The sequence below is a fragment of the Camelus ferus genome, chromosome 9, assembly GCF_009834535.1.
Source record: "Camelus ferus isolate YT-003-E chromosome 9, BCGSAC_Cfer_1.0, whole genome shotgun sequence".
In the NCBI taxonomy this organism is placed as follows: Eukaryota; Metazoa; Chordata; class Mammalia; order Artiodactyla; family Camelidae; genus Camelus; species Camelus ferus.
In genome coordinates, this window is record NC_045704.1 from 60,538,702 (window position 1) to 60,560,332 (window position 21,631).

At 46.7% G+C, this 21,631-nt stretch overlaps 1 protein-coding gene and 1 long non-coding RNA gene across 7 annotated transcripts in view; one reads left to right on the top strand and one right to left on the bottom strand.

Moving 5' to 3' along the window:
- The window catches only part of MAB21L3 (mab-21 like 3), a 265,078-nt gene that overhangs the window by 90,033 nt on the left and 153,414 nt on the right, over positions 1 to 21,631 (bottom strand). Inside the window, exon 10 of the mRNA XM_032486969.1 lies at positions 9,826 to 10,074. The gene's annotated coding sequence lies outside the window, so the exon portion shown is untranslated. The remainder of the gene's footprint in view (positions 1 to 9,825; positions 10,075 to 21,631) is intronic.
- On the top strand, positions 721 to 18,019 carry LOC116665857. Of its 6 annotated transcripts, XR_004322603.1 has the most exons (7): positions 721 to 1,096; positions 4,460 to 4,589; positions 10,081 to 10,312; positions 11,157 to 11,238; positions 12,040 to 12,230; positions 14,453 to 14,537; positions 17,743 to 18,019. It is a non-coding gene; the product is annotated as an uncharacterized LOC116665857 (long non-coding RNA). The 6 variants fall into 6 exon arrangements; XR_004322602.1 differs by having other exon boundaries at positions 721 to 1,105; positions 11,157 to 12,230; XR_004322600.1 differs by having other exon boundaries at positions 11,157 to 12,230.

Consider the following 21,631-nt stretch of genomic DNA (forward strand, 5'->3'; position numbering starts at 1 on the left):
GGATTTGACTGAGGAACCAAGAAGGGAGGGAAACTAGCATTCCTGGGTTCATGATAGGGCTCCGCACTTTATATTTACTGAGCATTTATCACATGCCAGGAGCTATTCTAAGCCAATCTGTTTGTTATCTCACTTAATTTCCACATCAGCTCAGTGAGGTTAATATCCCCATTTTACAGATTAGAAAATGAAGGCTCAGGTGGGTAAAGCAGCTTGCCCAGGGCCTCTCAGCTAATAAGTAGTGAGCTAGCGCTCAAGAAATATTAGATAATAGAATGGATACATGAATGCAAAACTAATCTCTTTTCCTCCTGAAATATTGTCACAGAGCACTGGATCCTTGGACGTGGTTTACCAGTAGTCCATCACAGTATTTGGCAAAATCTCTTGAAAATTCAGGCAGAAAAGGCAGAAAACTGAAGGGTGTGTGATGGTTGGTTGGTGGGATTTGTTAACAGATCAGTAAGCCCGTAAAAAAGCCTCCAGTGGCATTTTATATTCATGCCTCTGTTTTGTCAAATCTGTCTTTAATTTCTGACTTGGATAAATGCAGGCTCGTTGAATTTGAAGAGGACCCAAGCTGGGAGAGAGAATCGCGGTGTAGAATGACAGAATGAGATTCCCCAGTGATGGCTGGGACAATAAATAGACAGGGGGAACTTTAACAAGGACAAAGGGAAAGCCCTGCCCCTGTGACTGCAAAGCAACCACTGGGCAGACTCCGCAGAGGCTTAGATGAGGAAGATCTGAGGACGGAAGAGGACTCCAAGTTCAGTCCGAGTTGTCAGTGGAACATGGCCCCTTGAGACCCGCGTGCAGTCTGAGGTTCAGCTGACAGAGGTATAATAGCCAGACAAGGGGGTCCCATGGTATTTCTCACTAATCAGACCCCATCCGGAGCCAGTTGGTTTTAAGCCTATATTAAGACGGACACTGAGCATGCCCAGAGAAGGGCATTTAGTGAAATCTCTGCAATCAACTTGACATTCAGGATGTAAAGAGGTGCTAGGGATGTTTCCTGAGAAGACTGAAGTCTTAGGGGGTAACTGTCTACGGTCATCTGAAGCGCTTAGCCAAGGAGCACCAAAAAGCCAAAGTACGATCAGTGAGTAAAAATCCTGGGGTGGAAGCTTCAGAGTGTAGATGTTTACCAGGAAGATTTTGTCCTTGAAATACCTGGGTTACCTAATGTCTTTGTTTTAATTTCCTCCTCTGTAAAGTGTAACTAACAATAGTAAATCTTTCTGCTGGAATATTATGAAAAGAAATTGAAGTACGCATGTAAATTAAATAGCTCGGTGACTGACACACAGAAACCACTTAACGTGTTAGTATTTATTTTACTTTATAATGACTTACACTTAAAGCTAAGAGTGAAACAGATTGCTAGCAGAGACAGTGACTGAGCTTCCGCTCACAATTTCTAAGTGTCTACAGAAGTGATGTGGAAGGGATTCCATCACTGGGTTGGGGATGGGCGCGGATGGGTTCCTGTGTCTCTCTTCTTCCACTTTTACTTTAAGGAAACCCCTCACCTCACCCTCAGTCTCAGTTCATAGGATTTGGGTGAGTCTGATTACACCTTGAGACCCAGAGGTTGGCAGCAGACCCAACCCTGGCCAGTGTATCCCCTTCCCCGGTTGGGATGATTGGTTCCGGGACCTGCCTGTGACCCATGTCAGTCCAACAACAGTGTCAGAATGATGCTGAAGCTGCTATGACAAAGAGGGTTTCTTTCTCCCGAGGTTGCTAATCTTAATCTCTTAGTGCCACTATTGAGAAAGAAGTCAAGAGAGAGAAAAGTGAATTTGAGAGATGGAGGGAAACAAATGCCTCATGACACTCCTTGAACATCTAGACCCGGCTCTTCCTGAAATACTCCTGGACATTTCAGTCACCTGAGTCAACACATTCTTCCTTTCCTTTAAGTCAGTGTGAGTTGGTAGCTGTCTCTTGTGACCCAGAGATGAATGGCCAAGCCTCCATCCTACTCTCTTTGGGAAGAGAGTTATCTACAGGAAGCTAGGAAAAAAATTATAAATTCCTTTGGGCATTTCCAGTCAAAACAATATGACTTATATGGGAGAACCCGAGTGAGAACCACCCATCTGAGAGCCCAGTCAGCCCCCAGAACCGTGAGAGAGACGACTACTTAGAGGGGCTGCAGTAGGTTCCTGAAACACACACTGAACAACTGGCGCCTCGAAGCCTCCAGCTCAGGGTGAACTCCCACTTTGTTTCCGGGCTCCTGGGAGGCACTAGCGGAGACACAGTGACTCTACATATGCAGCCTTTATAACCCCTGTGTCCACCTTCTTCCTGATCAGTGCTTAGGGTGACAGCCCTTCTCAAATTCCAAAGAGTTTCTTTCATTCTTCTCCCTCATCCAATTCACCTCTCTCTTATTCATCCAACCTGTGTGCACACACACTCAGTGCTGCGCGTAGTAATGAGGGGATCCTGTTCCAATGTCAGGTCACTCCGTTTCACCAGGGGGGCATTCAATCAGGGAGGCTCTTTTGTTCCTGGAGTAGCTGTTACTTGTAATGAAGTTACTGATTAGGTAATATCTGTAAAATTAAAAAGTATGTTTTTCATGGACTGAGCAATCCTGCAATAAGCATTTATTCTGCGGACACTCACGAAAGTTTGCTAAGATGTCTGCACAAGGATATGAATTGGAGCACTTTTGTAATGGGCGGGGGTCGGGGGGAGGAACAAATTGTCCATCCACAGGGACTGGTTGAGTAAATTATGGTACATCCAAATGATGGGATCGATGAAGTCAGACTGAAGAAAAGGGGAGAAATCTGTGTTGATCTGGAAAGAGCACTGGGATATCTTATGAAGTGGAAACAACACCCTTAGCACATTGCATAACTCTGGTGGGCACCGTCCACACTGTGTGCTCAGGGCTCCACAAAGCACAGAGGGCTTCGTATCCCACAGAGTTGTGTGTCCTCGGGCAATTTTGGTGTTAATAACATTTAAGCTCAAATGGATACGTAGGTATAAACATAATCTTTTTTCTCCTGGGAAAGAAACAAAGGAAACTCTTCAAAGTGGTGCCCTTGGGAGAGAAAGGGGGTGGGAGCTTTCACTTTTCATTTTGAACCCTTTGGTACATACATATTATCTAATCAAGTACTTGTCTTCATTCACATCTATGGATATTATCTGATGGTGGCTGGGAGGAGATTCTGGGCCAAATTTGTTTTATTGTTTTATCCTTCTCTGTATTTATTTTTCAAACTCTAATGTGTGGTGCTTATTTTTTTTAAGCCACTAACCTTTACCATACACCAAGCATAATTTTTGAAGATTATTCAAGTCATCCATTTTCCTCATGCAAAGTATCCATTTCTCTGTTGCAACGTTCCCTCCTATGAGATGCTTGTTTCCGCTTGTGAAAGCAGCTTTGAAATCTTTAGGCGAGCACATACTTTCATCCCCTGTGCAGTTGGTGGAGGGTGGGACTGGGGTGGCAGGTGGGTGATGGCTCCTGCAGAAAGCTGCCATCCCCTGCCCTCCCCCAGCCTTGGTCAGCCCCTGCCAGGTGGCCTGAGCCATCAGCCTGCAGGCTCCTCAGTGCCTCTTCCTGCATGCCAGCTCCCAGGGTTTGTTTAGAAGAGGGAGATGAGTCAGCAGATCTGCCCGAGGCGAGGCTGGCCTGGGGCCAGCACGATGCCCTGCCTGGCTTCAGCCACCCAACTCCAGCAATAACTAGCAAGATGGAGTCCCAGCCGCCTCTCGGGTTTGGGTAATGAGCTCATCTCCTTTGGCTGCCCTGGGGAGACAGATGCCCCGCCAAGGAGAGCTAGTCTGGAGGAGGGGCTGCCTCCTCACCAGCACCATGGGGAGTCGGGGTGAGGCCACAGGGTGAAGTCTGAGCACCCCCAACTCTCCCATCTGATACCATCTTCTAGGCAAGGGCAGCTCCTGATATGGCCCCTCTGCAATGTGGTGGGCAGGGACTTCTTCCTGCATATGTCTCAGCAATGCCTTCTGTTCCATTTCCTCTGCCTTTTCTCGGCTAGGGTCCACAACTCTCAAAAGCCAAGTGACTGGAGGAATTAAACAATAATTCAGGTAAATCAGTGAAGTGGGAGGCTTCCTCGCTGCCAGCCCTGCATCACTGTCTCTTTTTGGCATCTTTTCCCGATGGTCAGTCAGGCTGAAGGACTTCACCTCTCAAACCTTGTACACCTACTCCAGCCCCAATCACCTCTTCTAGCGAACTTCCTCTGCACCCAGGCTCTTCCATGAATCTTCCAATGAACCGGCTGGAATGATCACTCTTCATTCCGGTGGTCCTCTAAGCTCTGTTTGGCTTTGTGCCCCTGCTGACGGAGGACAGTGCTCTCTTATCCCAGTTTTCATGGTTTGACCTTCGGAGTAGCTAGAGGTTTGTTACTTTCCATGGTCTCACTCGCCTGGAATTTGAACTACTCCTTTTCAGAAGCAGAGAAGTGTTCTTCTCGTCCCTCAAGGAGAAAGACCCCAAGACTTCAGATACTGGGTGTCCCCTCGGTATGAAGAACAGCAAAGGTCAACAGCAGCTTCTGCCCGGGGACTGTCCACTTCAGAAGGTATGAGTCCCCTTGTCAAGAGAGCACAAATGCTGGTACCATCGGGTGTTCACGGGGGAGACAATGCTATTGACTGCTGTCTGTCAGGAACGATGCTAAATGACGAAAGAATTTTGATCTTATATAATCTTCCCAACAATGCTGAGTGGAAGCGTATTTGCCCTTCATAGTGGAGGGAACTGAAGTTCAGAAGGATCTGGTGATTTCCTCGGGTCACACTGCTTAAATAGAGCCCCCGTCGGTCTCCTGCTAACCCCTGACTGCCTCTTTCTGGGTAAATGAGGTAACACCACAGACTAAAGAAGTAAACAACTCCTTAATTAGCAGACTGAATGTTCAGATAGACCCAACTTGCCGCCCCCATGGATGCAAAGCGAGCATGACCCAGCTTCCCGGTTCACTCACAATGGGGGCCTTGTGCCAACACGGCAATGAGATGGCGAGTCTCTACCTGCAGCAAATACCATCCCTGCCCTGCCCTTGATTCCATGAAAGTTTACTAAGTTGGATAGAAAGAAAAACCAAAGAAAGCTGCAAAGCCCCTTTCCAAGGCTCCAAAATTCAGAGCCTTTAAGCCAAAGGCCCGGCTCACTTGGCTCTCAGTGTTGGCAGATGTAACTGGGAGAAGACCACTGTCCTTTGGGGCCACATGGGCCCTGGTCCCAGAGCCTCTCTCTACTCTTGGTAATATGGCTAAAGGCCTGCACAGGGGCCGCCGATCCCTGAAATGCCTTCCTGTGGGCAGTGACAGCAGCAGCTTTTAGAAAAGCACCTTGAAGGCCTGGGCTTGGGCCCCATGGTTTCCATGACGAGGCTAGAATGGAGTCTCCCGGGCCCCAGCTCTGGCCAAACCATTATCAAAGTCAATTTCCAAATAGAGTCAGCTCTCAATTATTCATAGACTAATGGTTCCACCTCTCATTCCTCCTCACTCCTTCTCTTCCTGCCCTCTGCCAGCTTCCTTTCGGCTCTCCTCGTTCCTGCACCCACCAGAGCGGGAACAGGCAGAGGACTGGAGGTCGGTCCGTGTTAGGCCTGTTAGCGACCACAGTGGAGGGTTTCTTTAAGGAGCAGGCTGGGTGGAATGTGGATTTCGAGCATTCTTGCTACTTTTGTTCCCATTTAGGGACAATAAACGACAGCCTTGATTTCTTTGAGCCCCTGTGCTAAGTCTTGCCAGGAGAAGAAACAGAAGAACTGAAATCCACACATCCAGAGCCAGGTCCCAGGCTGCAACCGGGAAGGCCTGCCCCGTGCTGCCCTGTCTTGCAGGCCTTGGGTACATGTGTGTATGCACCCAGAATTTTCAAAGGACTGTCTCTCGTGGAGGATGGGAGAAAAATGGGTTTTGAGATAAATGAAACACTCAGGGTTTTCCCTTCTTGAGTGGCTGGATTTTTATATTTCCACATCAAATCCATTAGCAAATAAAATATGAAAACTAATTGTAAAAATTCTCATTTACGTACTATAGCCGTCACCACCTCTTTCCTAGCAAACAAGAAGACTTCCAAGGCTGAGGGTGGGTTATATTCCCCCAGAACGACACCATAACTTCTCCTTAGGTTATTATTAATAATAAATCCTCACTTATATTGACGCATAAGTGCCTGCTGCTATGTTACTTGAAACATACAGAAATATCTTATTTAGTCTTTCCAACTCCATGAGGTGGGAACTACTATTATTCCTGTTCGCAGCAAATGAGACTTAGGGAGGTCAAGTCACCTGCTCCAGGTTGCTCAGCAATGAAGGGGCCAAACAGACCATCTCACTCAGTCCCCGGACCCCACAGCCTTTGACCCACCAAGCGTGCCACCTTTTCTACACTGTGGTCCACGGTACAGGATTTAGCCTCTTTTCTTGACCAAGATCACAACCATCACCACAACCTAAACCCCAGTTGTAATTGGGAGTCCCCAGCCCCTTTCCTGTCCTCTCCCTGTGGCTTCCTGACCCCCAAGTGTCTAGCCTGGGGGCGCCTCTGCTCTGCTAGACCCTCCATCCCATGGCCCAGTGAATGTCACGTGGTTCTTATATTTGTTCTTTCAAAATTGCTACGTCTCACTGTCATTCAGCTTTTCCTGTGCGTATGTCATCTCCCTAGAGTAAGAGTCTCACGGGAAGGGACGGGGTCACGGGTCATGCATATTGTAATTTGTCACTGTTCCTGGCATGATACTCGGCACAGAGGAAGCCCATAACACTCATTTTCTGATTACTTAATGGACTGACTCAAAGGTGGGAACTTCTAGTGTATCTCTCATGGTACTTAACATAGCACAAGGCATACAGCAGATGCTCAATACAATTTTTGTTGACTGTTTGAGTGTCAGACTACCCAGAAAAAGAAAGAGTGAATCCAATAGTTACTGAGCATCTACCATGTGGTTTACGTGTATTATCTCATTTAAACTTCACGCTAATTATGTGAAGTAAATACCGTCCCTACTTTTCATAAAGCCCCAAATCCACATCTGGTGAAGGGTGATATCAGGGTTCACGAGCAGAGACCGGGCAGCAGGGCGAGGAGACCTTGGGGACCTGAGGAGGTTGGTCTGGGACAATCAAGGATCACTCTTTGGGACACCCAGCAGTTAGTCATATGGTGGGCAAAAAGGGCCCGGGGTCAGCCAGGCCAGGTCCTAGGAACAGCTTGAAGGTCTGGACTGGGTGTCTCAGCCAGCAGCCCCCAGGAGCTGCCCATGGGGAGTTTCTGTCCCCTGACCTTGGACCTAGTTCTGACGCCAGGCTTCGCTCATGGCCAGCCTTTGTCTTTGAGCAAATGACAGAAACAACTCCAGCCCATTATTTTCCAATTGTTCCTGGACCCGAGCTAGTTCCAGTTGGATAAATCTGTATCAGAACTGAGAGGAGGCTCCCTAGGAATCTGTGGGAATGTGGGGGAGCAGACAAGATAAGAGACAGCAGGATTAAAAGATTTAACAAAGAAAACATTCGCTGCCACGGGAAAATGCCCAGCAGGCTGGTTCTGAAGCATTTGTGGAGTGGGGTTTAAATAGTCCGAGAGCAAGAGAGTTTGTATTTACCTCATCTTCTACAAGCGTTTCAAGTATGCAAGTCTTGCGGGAAATGGGGACCACAAGGGTTCTGGGAACCAGGGTTCCCAGTTCATCCTGCCAGGTCCCTGCTGGCAGATTCAGTACATGCCCGCTTCCATCTCAAGTACTGAAATGTCCATTTCAAGTCTTAACAGGAAGGTTGATTGACAGGTGAGATAGACAGACAGAGGGGAGGAGAGCCAAAGACAGTGCCTTATCCCTCGCTGCACCCCTCCCTCCGAATCCCCGCAGGGTGCACGCCCTTGCACAAAAGCTGCTCTATTCCGCTGAGAGGAGACTGAGCTGTCTTTGCCTGAGCTGCGAGAGGGGCCCCTAGACAGGGCTCTGCAGGTCCCTTCCTGTGCCATTTTCAGGAGTCTGGCCTTGACATCTCTACTTGTTCACCGGTGCCTGCATAGAGTAGGTGTTCCATGAATATTTGTCGAATAAATTAGTTAACAGCACTTCAGATATGTCCGTTAACCCATCCCTCTCTGCAGCGCTGTGGCTGGTCCAGGGAGATCTGGTAGGCAAGGTGGAGGATGGGGGAGAGGGGCAGGCAAGGGTCCACTAGACAGGTGTGACGCTCCTAGGTTCTCAGAGCGAGGGCAGGGATTGGCTCTCGCAGACAGTCCTTCCTTATAGATGCAGAAACAAGACCCAGGAGGTGAGGGGACCACACACTCAGATCCAGCCTCCACATGCCCCATCCCTCCCCTGCTTAAGCCTCTTTAGCCCCTTTAATTGCTCCCTGTAGAGTATTGAGTCCTACCTCCTTTGCCTGGTACCCAAGGTCCCTCCAGACCCTCCCCTCACTTAACTCTCCAATCTCAATTCTCCTCACACCCTGCACTTCTTTTAGTAATTCTAGTACTTTGAGGTTCCTCTACCTCCATGGCCCTTCTCTTTCTCCCCTCTTCATTTGAGAAACTTCTCAGTTTGGATTCTACTGTCATCACCTCCTCTGAGAAGTCTTCCGGGAATGCCTCTAGGCAGGCTTAGAGGTGCCTTGTCCTTGAGTCTCACAGCGCCCTGTGCTTTTCTTTGTACTTAGCACCTGCAACGGTGCCTACCTGGCTTCCTCCTTCTTCTTCCTGGGAGATCTTTGAGAGAAAGGGTCTTATCTTTCACCCCCAGTGCTGCTTGCCTGCCACAGAGCAAGGGCTCAGGGAATGTTGACTGACAATAGCTACTAGTTATACAAAACAAGCACTTTTAAAAACCTCTTTCCTTATCTTAAGTCATCAAATCCTTACAACAACAACCCTACAGAAGTAGATTATTGTGATTTTTTTTTATTTTAAAAGCATGTTATTACAATAATGATGGCCATCTCATTTGATAGGAGGGGAAAGGAAAGTACAGGCTTGGGAGGGCCCTGCCTGCCAGAGCCTCTTCCCTCTGCCACTCTCGTGCCAAGCTCATCTTTGCCTTCTCAGAAGTGTTCCCCCTCCTCACAGCCTTTTCCAATTACAACTCTCTCTCCAGTCTCAGTCACATTTTCCATGACACTTTCTATGCCCTCTGGCCCGACAGCCGCTCCTGACCACCCCCTCCCTCCCCACTACAGCATCAACACCAGTGTCTGACACATTGTGATTTCTCCCTAATTTGTGTCCTAACTTCGCCATCTTCCCAACATAAAGGATGCTATGTGCTCCTTCAGGCCAGGGTCTGCGTCTTCTGTTCTTTTTGTCTTCCCTCCCTAGTGCCCAGAAGACTATTAGGGGCATGAAAAGTGCTCAGTAAATTCTTACTGATACTTCATAAGTCAGACAGAGAAAGACAAATATCATACAATATCTCTTTTATGTGGAATCTTAAAAAATGATGCAAATGAACTTATTTACAAAACAGACTCACAGACATAGAAAACAAATTTGTGGTTACCAAAGGGGGAAGGGGAGGAGGGATAAATTAGGAGTTTGGAATTAGCAGATACAAACTACTATGTATAAAATAGATACACAACAAAGACCTACTGTACAGCACAGGGAACTATATTCAATAGCTTGTAATAACCTATAATGAAAAAGAATATGAAAAGGAACATATACATATATATATATATACACACACACACACACATATATATATATAAAACTGAATCACTATGCTGTACACCAGAAACTAATACAACATTGTAAATCAAATATAGTTCAATAAATACTTACCGATACTTTGAACAAAACGCCTAGAAGTTCTGTGCATCTCGGCAGATGAATGTTGCTATTTGCCGTCATCCTAATGGTCTGTAGCTCTTTTGCTAGACGTCTGTGTTCTCATCTCGGAGTTTACAGACGGCAGACCAAGTCTGGGGACATTTGGATATAATGTGAGGTTCTTTGTCCCATCGCCTGCAGGTCTCTGAGTCACTGAACTCTTCTTTTTCTCACTCTTCCTTTGATTTCCTTTCCCAACCCCTGGAGGGAGAAGACGAGTTGGTTTAATATAAAACATTATCAAAGTTGAGCTGCACTAGAAAGAAGCACATGAAATAGAAGAAAGTGCCCAGGAAAGAGGCTTGTGGACCAGCTGGGGAATGGGATCGTGTGTGCCACCCCTGCCTTTCTGAGAACCTTCTCATAATGGCCCAGCGACCCAGCAGACTCTCATCCCAGCCTGTTTGGATGAGCCCACTGGAAGACCAGAGAATTGGAGGTGAGAGACCGCTTACTATGTATGTGACTGGAGCCAGTCAACCTGTCTCCGGATTTCAGAATTCTTACATGAAAAATGAAGTAATAATGTCTAGCCTACCTACTTCATAGGGGGCTATTGTATGGATTAAGTGGGAAAAGTATGTGAGAGTACTCTGTGCACAAAAAGTCATTAAAATCATTCATTTGATGAGTATTAATTGAGCACCTACTAGGCACCAGACCCTGAGCTTAGCCAATGAGGATACTACAGACAGCATCATACCAACGCATGTTCTTCCTGCCCTCCTGCAGCCCACAGTCCCGTGGGGAAATGGCTTTCCTCAGGTGTTCACAATGTTGGAGAATGACTCAATTAGATTTTAGGAAAGGAACGCTGTTCCGCGAGAGCAAAGTGGCAAAGAAAGAGATCACGTGACACACCTTGTTGCTGCTGTTGTAACCTAGGCAGTGGCTCTCAAGTTTCGAACTGGGAGAGTCACCAGGGACGCTTGCTTAGCATGTCGATCCCACCCTGCCATCATCCCCAGGAAGACTGATTTAATAGGTCTAGAATCTTCTCCCCATATTTATATTTTTATCTCACTCTTCCATCTCAGTCCTCTAAGTGATTCTCACGCAAATGACCCTTAGTCCAATTTTAAGCAGGAGTGATTCTTAGGAGATAATTTAGGAGATCTCCAAGATAATTGTGTGTTCCTAAGCTGATTTCACTCTCAGCTGTTTCCGAAGCTTGTCTGGGGAGACAACAGATTTTCCTCTTCGCTTAAGCTAGTTTGAGTTGGGTTTCTGTCACTTAAAAATGCCACCTCCTGACTAACTGAGGTCCCTTCTGATCTCTGCAGGCTCCTCGCATGATCTCTGCTGGCTGTATGCCAAATACACAATCCACGGGGCCAAGTCATGACTTATGGTCGGAAACAACATGTAGGGTCACTACCCATTCTCAGTCCCACACCCACACCCCCTTCACAGCTCCTCCTGTTCATCTACAGGCTCTTTGTGAGCCTCTGGGATACATACACACGCACAAAACGTGAACATCGGTGACCAATCCCAAAATACTCATTTCGGACCAAACAAGACTGCTACTCATGCCGAGGACTAAACACAAATGATTTTGGTGGGATGATTACTCCATATCACCAAACCACACGCGACGGGGGTGGGGTGTTTGGATTCTGGAGTCAGACTATCTGGATTTGAATCCTGGCTCTGCTACTCCCTTCTGCTGGCTCCCTGATGGTAGATGAAGTCACTTCACTTTCCTGAGGCTTGGTTTTTTTCATCTATAAAATGAGTATAATGAACAAGTCTTACAAGTTTGCTGTGAGGATTCAGTGCACTGTTATATGTAAAGAACTTAGAGCCGTGCCTGGTACACAATTAGGGCTCTATAAGTATTAGCTAATATGATGTGGATTTAAACAGGCTTGCAGTGACAGCACGACGTAGCATTTCCCCAGCCTAATGACCTCTTCCCCACATTAGAAAATCTTGCTTGTAATTGCACTTCCCTTTCCCCTGCTAAAGAATTCTGTTTTCTATCTAGATCTACAATCTACCTCCTGTCTCCTAGAACTTAGGGCTTCCCAACTCCCCCACTTTCTGCCGACTCAGTGCCCTCTCCTCTTCAAGAACCCCCGAGTCTCTGGGATGCCCCCTCCTGTAACCTCAAGGCTGTACTCTGAGCCTGTCTCACTGTGTATGTCACCTCCTGGGTCACAGAGAAGCTCCACGTACACTGGTGCCCCTGTGCTGAGCACACACTGTGCAGACCCCTGCAGCTGTACGCCAAGCACTAGCTAGCCGATGGCAGAACTCACTGAACTCATACTCAAGCCCCTGAACCTTGGTTCCCTCACTCGCACATTGAGGATAATGATACCTACTTAACTGGATTGTTGTAAAAATGGAAGGTAAGGATACGTGCAAACCCCACGTTAATTCTCAGTAGCATTTACTGTTGTAATTATTTTTATTTTCTACATCTGTAGAGAAAATAAACCAAAAAGAATGGTTTGGAAAGATGAAGGCTAGACTTCAGTGCCTGCCCTGGTTCAAAGAACCCTTTTACCAGTCGCTACCATCACTGCCATTTTGCTCTGTAACCTTCTCTCTCTCTCTCGTAAAATACACATAAGATTAAAACGACCATCTTCACCACTTTAAAGTGCACAGTTCAGTTCTGTTAAGTGCATTCACATTGTTGTGCAACCAATCTCCAGAACTTGTCATCTTGCAAAACTAAAACTCTGTACCATTTAAACAACAACTCTGCATTCACCTCCTCCCCCAGCCCCTGGCAGCCACCATTCTACTCTCTGTCCCTATGAATGTGACGACTCGGTGGCCCTCATAAAGGAAAATCACACAATATTTGCCTTTCTGTGGCTAGCTCCTTCACTTAGCAAAATGTCCTCGCCTTTCATCTGTGTTGTAGCATGTATCAGAATTTCCTTTCTTTTTAAGATTGAATGATATTCCATCATATGACTAGACCACATTTTGTTTATCCATTTATCTGTCAATGGACACTTGGTTTGCTTCCATCTTTTGGCTATTGTGATTAATGTTGACTCAAATATGAGTGGACAAATATCTCATCAAGACGCTAATTTCATCTGACATAAATCTTAGCAATGTTCTCCTAGGGCCGTCTACCCAGGTAATAGAAATAAAAGCAAAAATAAACAAATGGGACCTAATTAAACTTACAAGCTTTTGTACAGCAAAGGAAACCACAAGCAAAACAGACAACCTATGAAATGGGAGAAAATATTTGCAAATGGTGAGAATGACAAGGGCTTAATTTCCAGAATATATAAATAGCTCATACAACTTAATAAGAAAAAACAACCAACCCAATCCAAAAATTGGCAGAAAACCTAAACAAGCAATTCTCTGATGAAGACATATAAATGGCCAATAGGCACATGAAAAAATGCTCAATATCACTCATTATCAAAGAAATGCAAATCAAAACTATAATGAGGTATCACTTCACACCAGTCAGAATGGGCATCATGAAAAGATCCACAAACAATAAATACTAGGGAGGGTGTGGAGAAAACGGAACCCTGCTACACTGTTGGGAATATAGTTTGGTGCAGCCATTATGGAAAACAGTATGGAGATTCCTCAAAAAGCTAAAAATAGACTTACTCTATGACCCAGCAATCCCACTCCTGGGCATATATCTGGAGGAAACCTTAATTCAAAAAGACACCTGCACCCCAGTGTTCACAGCAGCACTATTTACAACAGCCAAGACATGGAAGCAACCTAAATGTCCATCGACAGACGACTGGATTAAGAAGTAGTGGTATATTTATACAATAGAATACTACTTGGCCATAAAAAAGAATAAAATAATACCATTTGCAGCAACATGGATGGACTTGGAGATCGTTATTCTAAGTGAAGTAAGCCAGGAAAAGAAAGAAAAATACCACATGAGATCACTTATATGTGGAATCTTAAAAAAACGATGCAAATGAACTTATTTACAAACCAGAAACAGACTCACAGACATAGAAAACATCATTACCAGGGGGGAAAGGGGGTGGAAAGGGACAAATCGGGAGTTTGAGATTTGCAGATACTAACTACTACACATAAAACAGATAAACAAGTTTATCCCATATAGCACAGGGAACTATATGCAGTATCTTGTAGTAACTTACGGTTAAAAAGAATATGAAAATGAAAAAAAAGACTCTAATTTCAATTCTTTGGGGGATATACCCAGAAGTGGAATCACTGGGTCATACGGTAGTTCTATTTTCAGTATTTTGAGGAACTGTTATACTGTTTTCCCCAGTAGCTGGACCATTTTACATTTTCCCCAACAAGGTACAGGGGTTGCCACATCCTTGTCAACGCCTGTTGTTTTCTGCTTTCGTAAGTACTAGCCCTGTAGTGGGTGTGAGGCTTCCCATTACTCTCCTTAAACCCTGGCTTTCGGGGTTGGGGTGAGTGGGTATTCTCTGACCAAGGACAAGCTTCAGAAGCCAATTTCCAAATACTGATCCAGGAAAGTGGGCAGAGTCTTGACAGAGGGAACCCAGGCCCCACTCCTGGGCCCTTAATTCGTTTACTCTTCAGAATTACCCTAAACAGTAGTTATTTTATTTCACAGGTGAGAAAACAGATGGGAAAGGTGAAGCAGCTGGTCCAAGGGCACACAGCTGAAAAACTGGAGTTCAAACTGGGCCCCACAGCAGGTAGGTGTGTAAGAATTGTCAAGTGTCAACATCCGCCCAGTGCTCCCAGAGTCCAAGGTAGACGGCCCCCTCTCTGATTCTCTAGAAACAATACAATCCCCGGGGCTCTGCCCAGCTGCCCCTCCCCCAGCCGTTCTGGGGCCTGCCAGGCTGGATGAATGGGAAACAAAGCAGATGGTACTCCCCGCTGCACCTGTTGTGGCATTGGCTGCTCTTTATGACTGCAAGAAAATGTGCAGTCCGAGGGAGGATTTCCAAGAGTTTCCTTCAATTCTGAAACTCAAAGTGAGGGTGGGGCGGGTATCAGCCAGCTGCGGTCCCTCGGAGGACATACTTGCGGAGGGGACTGTTAAAATAGGAGGCCTTGCGCTTGGCTTTGTCTGTGCAAACAGCAGCAGTTTAAAGACCTTTCCCCCTGCAGGGGCTAGAGGGGGGGGTCACCCAGATACAGGGTGCTCGGTACAAAGGGACAAAGTGGGAGGTCAGGCAGGGTAGGCTGCCCCGGATCCCAGCTGGACAGAACTTGTCCCACCTGACCCAGCCTTGCAGAGTCAGCCAGCCTGCTCTATCTGAAAGTCTTTGTCCCAGACACAGATATCTTAACTGCACCCTGAGGGATTACTGGTCAACCAAAGCGCAGTCCTAGCAGAAATGGTGGGAACCTTTCAAAGGTGCACACACATGTCCTCTGATGTTTGCCTCGCAGCCACAGGTTAGTGATACCTGACCAGCCCCATGCCCATTATGGTCTCGACTAATTTCAGAAGTGACATACTGTGACTTGGTCACAAAGGGGCCAGAGGTCAGCCCAGTGAGAGCTGTGCCCTTGAAGAAGACTGGGAGGGAGGCCGAGAGGTGCTCGCAAGCGCAGCTCTCAGTGGCATCCTGGGGCGGGAAGGAAACAGTAAGGGAGAGGACTGGGGCTTCGACTGGAAGGAAGCCCACCAGAGGTCTCAGAGCCAAAGGAACCTTTCTTGGTCTGGTCCACAGCTGATTTGGCTTGGACAAAAATTATGCAGATATCACAACCCCTGAGATAGAAAATGAGATGAGGGAAGTGCAGAGCTCTGTGGAGGATGTGGAATCCCTTGTCTCGAGCTTCTGCAGGAGAGAAATGACACAGCAGAATCCATGGCTGGTTACACACATGTTAAAGGTGTGAAGACGGGACTGGGCATAGTTTCGATTTATCAGTAAAATATCTATTAAAATCTACTTGGGGAAGAGCATAGCGCTCAGTGGTAGAGCATGTGCCTAGCATGCACAAGGTCCTGGGTTCAATTCCCAGGACCTCCATTAAAAAGAAACAAACCTAAGTACCCCCCAACAAAAAAGAAAAAAAAAACTTTAATCCCCACCTCCCCCCCGCAAAATCTACTTTGTGTAAGGCTAATGGAATTTTTAACATGAGTGCAACCTTCAAGATGCATGCTTTAAAAAGTTCACATCATCACATTCAGAGGCAGTATGTGTATATTTGTATGGTTGAAAGCTCAGACGCTGGCCTCAGAGAGCCTGGGTTCAAGTCCGACTTCTCACGTACACTGCAGGCGTGTGCGTGGCTGACCTCCTATAGTTCTCAGTTTTAATCTGTAAAAAGGGTAGAGTGGTCCTCATTGTAAAGCACTGGACATGCTGGTACATTGCACACTGCTTGGCCCAGAGGGAACCCTCAGTAAAAGTTGGCAATTATTACTGAATTTCATACCAAGGCTGATTAAACAAAAGGTACAGTGGCACCTACTGGGCGCAAGGCACTGGGCCAAATTACATATATGAATTCATAATACTTAATCCTTATGACTATTACCCAGACAGCTATCATCCCCATTTTACAAGCGAGGAAGGGAGGAAGCGGCATCCAGGTGGAGGGACAGGGGCTGCTGGAAAGTGGTGATGCGCACACATCCCTTTGAACGGGCTTCGAGTCTGTCCTTGCTCCAGGAAGTACAGCAAGACCCATCACTGAGAATTCATCATTCCCAGGCTGGTTCAATGGGATGGAGTTGGGTCTCTTTCTTACTTCCAGTGGCTTCCTCCATCTTGTTAACAGAAGTGCACTGAGATGCCCAAATCTCCCTAGACACGCTTTTTGCTGCATGGACAGTGGTTCCCAAGAGTGCCCAGCAGCCCTGGGAGTTCTGTGGGCGGCAGCTGACACCAGGGATGAAGGTGATGGGAAGGAGGCTGAGGCAGGGGTGCGGAGTAAGAACAACCACTTCACTGCAGGATTAGCTTTGGAAAAGGGAAGCCAGATGGATCAAAGGAAGAAAGAAAAGGGCACCTGCATCCAGCTCTCAAGACAACCTCAACACGCTCAGGTGTCTTCACTTTCAGCTCCGGTTTAGACCTAGTGATGCAATAGGACCTTAGTCCTATTGACTTAGGGGCCCCCTGGTCCAGACACACTCAGAAAAGGCAGGTAATGTGCCCAGAGTGACACAGCTAGCTGGTGACAAAGTCCAGACTACAACCTTGGTTCCGCCATTCCTAGTGCAAGTGTTGTTTCCATCTCCTCATATGGCTTCCAGATTGCTCATTTTCCAGACCCCTCCTGGATGACTTTGTCCCTGGCCCCAGAGCAGCAGGCCATTTGGACGCCAGGCAGCCGGCACTTCAGGGAGCAGCAGGAGAGGGTGCCTCACCTGGGGGGGCTGGGGAATGGGCCCGCCCTGCAGGCTCATTTCCTTCAGTGCAATGGGACCACCGGAATCAGGACATTAACATATGGAGTGTGCCTCAGTGCTGTCCAAACCAGCCCTGAATACTAACCAGGGCGCTTAGATGGAGCTAAAAATAACTGGCTAATCACCACCAGGAAGAATTAACAAGGACTCAGAAGAAAGGAAAATGTCTTAATATTCCATCTCTCTACAGCTGGGCTCCAGCTGGGGCCAGCCTCCTCCTGGCTGCCACGGGGCAGGTAATTAGGCAGCTCGGAAGCTCCAACACTTAGGGGCTCTGGGAGGGGGCCTGCCTCAGACCGCAGGAGGGTAAACGGAGCAGGGTTATTCAGGGTGGGCTAAGTCTGAAAACAGTGAACACAGAAAAAATGCGATGCGACAGGAGGCAGGTTTTGAAGAACAAAACAGTTGATGCATTTTACACCCCTTCTCCTTTGAGAAAGTAAAATCATTCATAAAAGGAAACAGCATTTTTTTCTGCTCAGCAAATCCTGACAGCCTTCCTTTTCCTAACACAGTAGGTGCCTAGTTCTGAAAGCATCATTGGAGTCCATGCCCTGGGGACAATATTGAAATGAGATCTCCCTGGCAATTACCCTCTTTGGATGAGGACCAAAGTGGACCCACGACAAAATGAACTCTGGGATGGAGCAGAGTATGTGAATAAAACCGTGAGAGGCATGACTGGAGTGATTCCTTCATACAACCTGAAGGGAACAATTACTGCAACTTGAACTTGGAAGAGGTAGTTCAAGAGAAATAAAAAAATGAAATAGCATTTTATAGAGAGCAGAGTAATATTCAAAGAGCTTACTTTCTCCAAAAGGTATAATGGGTTTAAATAAATAAACAGAAATTCGTTTAAAAGATTCATGAATGACAGGTACACTATTAAAAGCAGCGGCCAGTGAGGAGCTGTTTGGGAGCACATCAGAACTGTCTGATTCAAGGTCACGGCCCACGTCCTCACTGATGGTCCCCCAGCCTGTGCGCTCTGCAAGGGTAGGTGCTATCCTTGAAGGGTGTAAGAATAAGAGGAAGAGTGACGTAAGGAAAGAATGTGGCCTTTGGATGCAGAAGGTGAGTTCAAATCCCACTTCACCAATTTTTAGCCGATTGTAGCTTAGCTAGACTTAGCAAGGGTTAGCTTGGCTCTCTGGGTCTCTCTCTTCTCTCCTGCAGAGAAGGATGATGCGAATATCACTTTCTCTGTAGGGAGAATTAAACCACCGAACACAAGTGAAAATATTTCATTCATTTTAACGGGTGGTACAAATATTAATGGCTTATGCAACGGAAAGAGACCGACCTGAACCAACCAGCAATCTTTCTGACGCACAGAATTAGATGAAGAAGCTTTTAACTGCTCAGCACTCACACCCATTCCTTATCGCAGCCCTCCTTGGTTAGGTGGGTCTCGGCATCCGACTTTTTTCTGCGGTTTGTTCTGACCCTGGGGCCCATCGCCGCCGCGGCCCGGGAAGGGCGCTGCTGCTGAGCTGCAAGGGGGCAGAGTTCTAGAAGTCATCTTGCCTCTGTGTTGTTTTCCCACAGCCAGAGAGGCTCCATCATGCTGCCTGAGTCACACTGTCATCCCCAGGGAGGAGAGAGTGGCCGTGACTGGGACAGAGTTTTCCGAGGATCCTGCCTGGGGCACTGGGAAAGGCAGATGCAGATCTGGAATTTTTTAAATTCCGCTAGTCTGAAATTGCTCCTGCTCCAAACCAATAGATGTTTTTGGAGGAGTTATTTATCTGACATTATTCAAAACTCCTCAACAGCATGATGACATTGAAAGAGTAAAGGGCAGATGTCAGAAAATTAAAAAGGCCGCTGAGTCACCTACTAGGGGCATGACATTATCAAATGATTGAAGGATTCTGAGCTTCGTCTGATGAAGAGCGGTAACCAGCTTGCCCTGCTGCCTCTCCAGGCTGCTGTGGGATTCATTCGAGGAAATGTATGGGAAACAAAGTTATGGACTATATCATTCTCATTCAAATGAGAACTTAACCCATTATTTGATCTGTTAGGTAGATGGTTATTAGTATAAAAGCTATGTGTTAGCATAGCATAGCTAACACATAGCTTTTTTGGTCAAGGTTATTAAAGTATAAATTAATGCATAAAATGTGCCCATTTTAGTGACAATATAGAACAATTCCACGACCCTCATCACTTCCTCACGCTCCTTGGTGGCCAACTTCTCTTCCCACCCCAAGACCCTGGCAATCACTGATTTGCTTTCTATCCCTAGAGTTTTACACTTTAAATTGAATAATACAGCATAAAGCCTTTGGAGTCCAGCTCCTTTCACCTAGCATAATGCATTGAGAATCACTGAAGTTATTTCATATATTCAGCAATTCATTCCTTTGTATTGTTGAGTGAGTAGCATTTCATCCTATGGAGACATCATGGTTTCTTTATCCATTTGGATGTTTCCATGAAGAAACCACTGTTAACATTTGCCTATAGGTTTTTATGTGAGCGTGAGTTTTTATTTCTCTTGGGTAAATACCTGGGAGTAGGATTGCAGGATCATATGGTTTTTGTCTAACTTTATAAGAAACTGATAGATTTTTTTTAAGTGGCAGTAGGATTTTGCATTCTAGCACAACACTTAGAAAAATCTTTAAAAAATAATCCAAAGCCCTCATGTGTCCAATTTTATTTTATTCTCCAAATAGTTCTATGAGATAGGGAAGGTAACACGTCATGTAACAGGTGGGGATGTGAGGGCTAAAGAAGAGAAATGATTGGTCAGAGTTTACTGTGGCAGAGGCTGCTCTGACCTGTATATATCCTCTCCCCTTCTCCCTTTCAGTAGAACCTCCTGCTCCCTGCTGAGTTTTGGCCGAGCATATGTTACCCATCAAGAAACTACATTTCCCAGCTTCCTTTGCATTAGGAGGGCCATGTGACTAGACTTCAGCCAATGGGATATGAGTGGGAGTGGCATGTGCGAAGTCCAGTTCACTTCCTAAAAACTGAATTCACTGTCTCTCCATATCCTCTTTTCCCTTGCCTGCTGGCTGGAATGTGGGCATGGCAGCTCGCTTCGACTTGAAGCTGAAGGCAGTACAAAATAGAAGAAACCTGGGTCCTTGATTGATGTCATGGGACAGAGCTGTCCTGACAGCCAGGGCCGCCCAGACTGCTACGTGTTTCTTGCTTATCCCATTGTCATTTTGGGGTCTCTTTGTTACTGTAGCTTAACACTTGCCCTGGCTAATATAATCACATATCAGACAAGTGGGAGCACATTATAGCCAGTTGACCCCACTTTGTCAATCTCGTGCAGATTATTCAGGAAACAACAGCTTTGTGAAATCTAGATGTACCATCTTTATATCAATCCCCTGACCAACAGTTTGATAACTGCTATTGAAAAAAAGTGAGTCTAGGGAACAGTACGCGTCCTTCTCCATGAAGTCTCACCTGCTCCTGGCGATCATCTCATCCTCCACACCCCCTTCCTGTCAGGCCCACTGGCCTGTGGCGAGAAGCACTGATCTTATTTGTGGAGAACTGCATGTGAAGGAGCAGCAGGACATGAAGCTGCTAGAAATGAGGGTGGTTACTACCAGACTTCTGAGGTCCTGCTGAGGCATTTGGACCCTGTGGATTAAGCAGGAGGCAGGAGATCCTCACACAGGAGACAGAGAAGATAAAAAAGCAGTTTAAAGTAGTGGCTTGTGGCAATGGTGCAGTGAGGAGACTGGAGAGGAAGAGCCAATGATGAAGGCAGAGTGGGTCAGGGTGGACTTAGGTTACAGGGGACTGAGTGCTGGAAACCTGAACACCAACTTGCTCTTGAGAGGGTCATGGGATGGTGGAGGAGACAGGTCATTAGTAATTTCTGCAGAGTGATGGGTTTCGTGTGAAGGAAATGCAGGATGCTGTGGTACCTGGGAGGAGCACCTGGCCCCACTTTCCTATGAGCATCAGCAGAACACTGCAGACCAAAGGGACCCAGCATGGGTGGCAGCCCAGAGAAGTGACACATTGTGTGGCCTCCCGGAATGAGTCAGGTGTTGCCCAGGGTGAGATGTAGGAAGGGGATGGCAGGAGACAGGGCATTCGGGAAGATGGTTATGACTCCTTGGTCACACAGTTTACCTTCTTCTTACCTTCCTTTTCTACTCTTTTTGGTCCAAGATACAGATTTGAGGGATGGGAGAAGGGGAGGAGGAAAGAGTCCTTCCATAGGTCTTGCTGACTGAGTCCCTGGTCACCACCCCAAAAGTGTCCCTTTCACTGAGGATGGTGCCTCTGGGAGCCTGGAGGCGTGGGTAGCTAATGTGCACCAGGCTGTGAGGGCTTAAGTCACAGCAGAGCAGGGGACAAAGGGCTGACCGGGGCCCACAGCTCCACGGAGTGCCGGGAAGGCATGCTTACTTCCTTCTC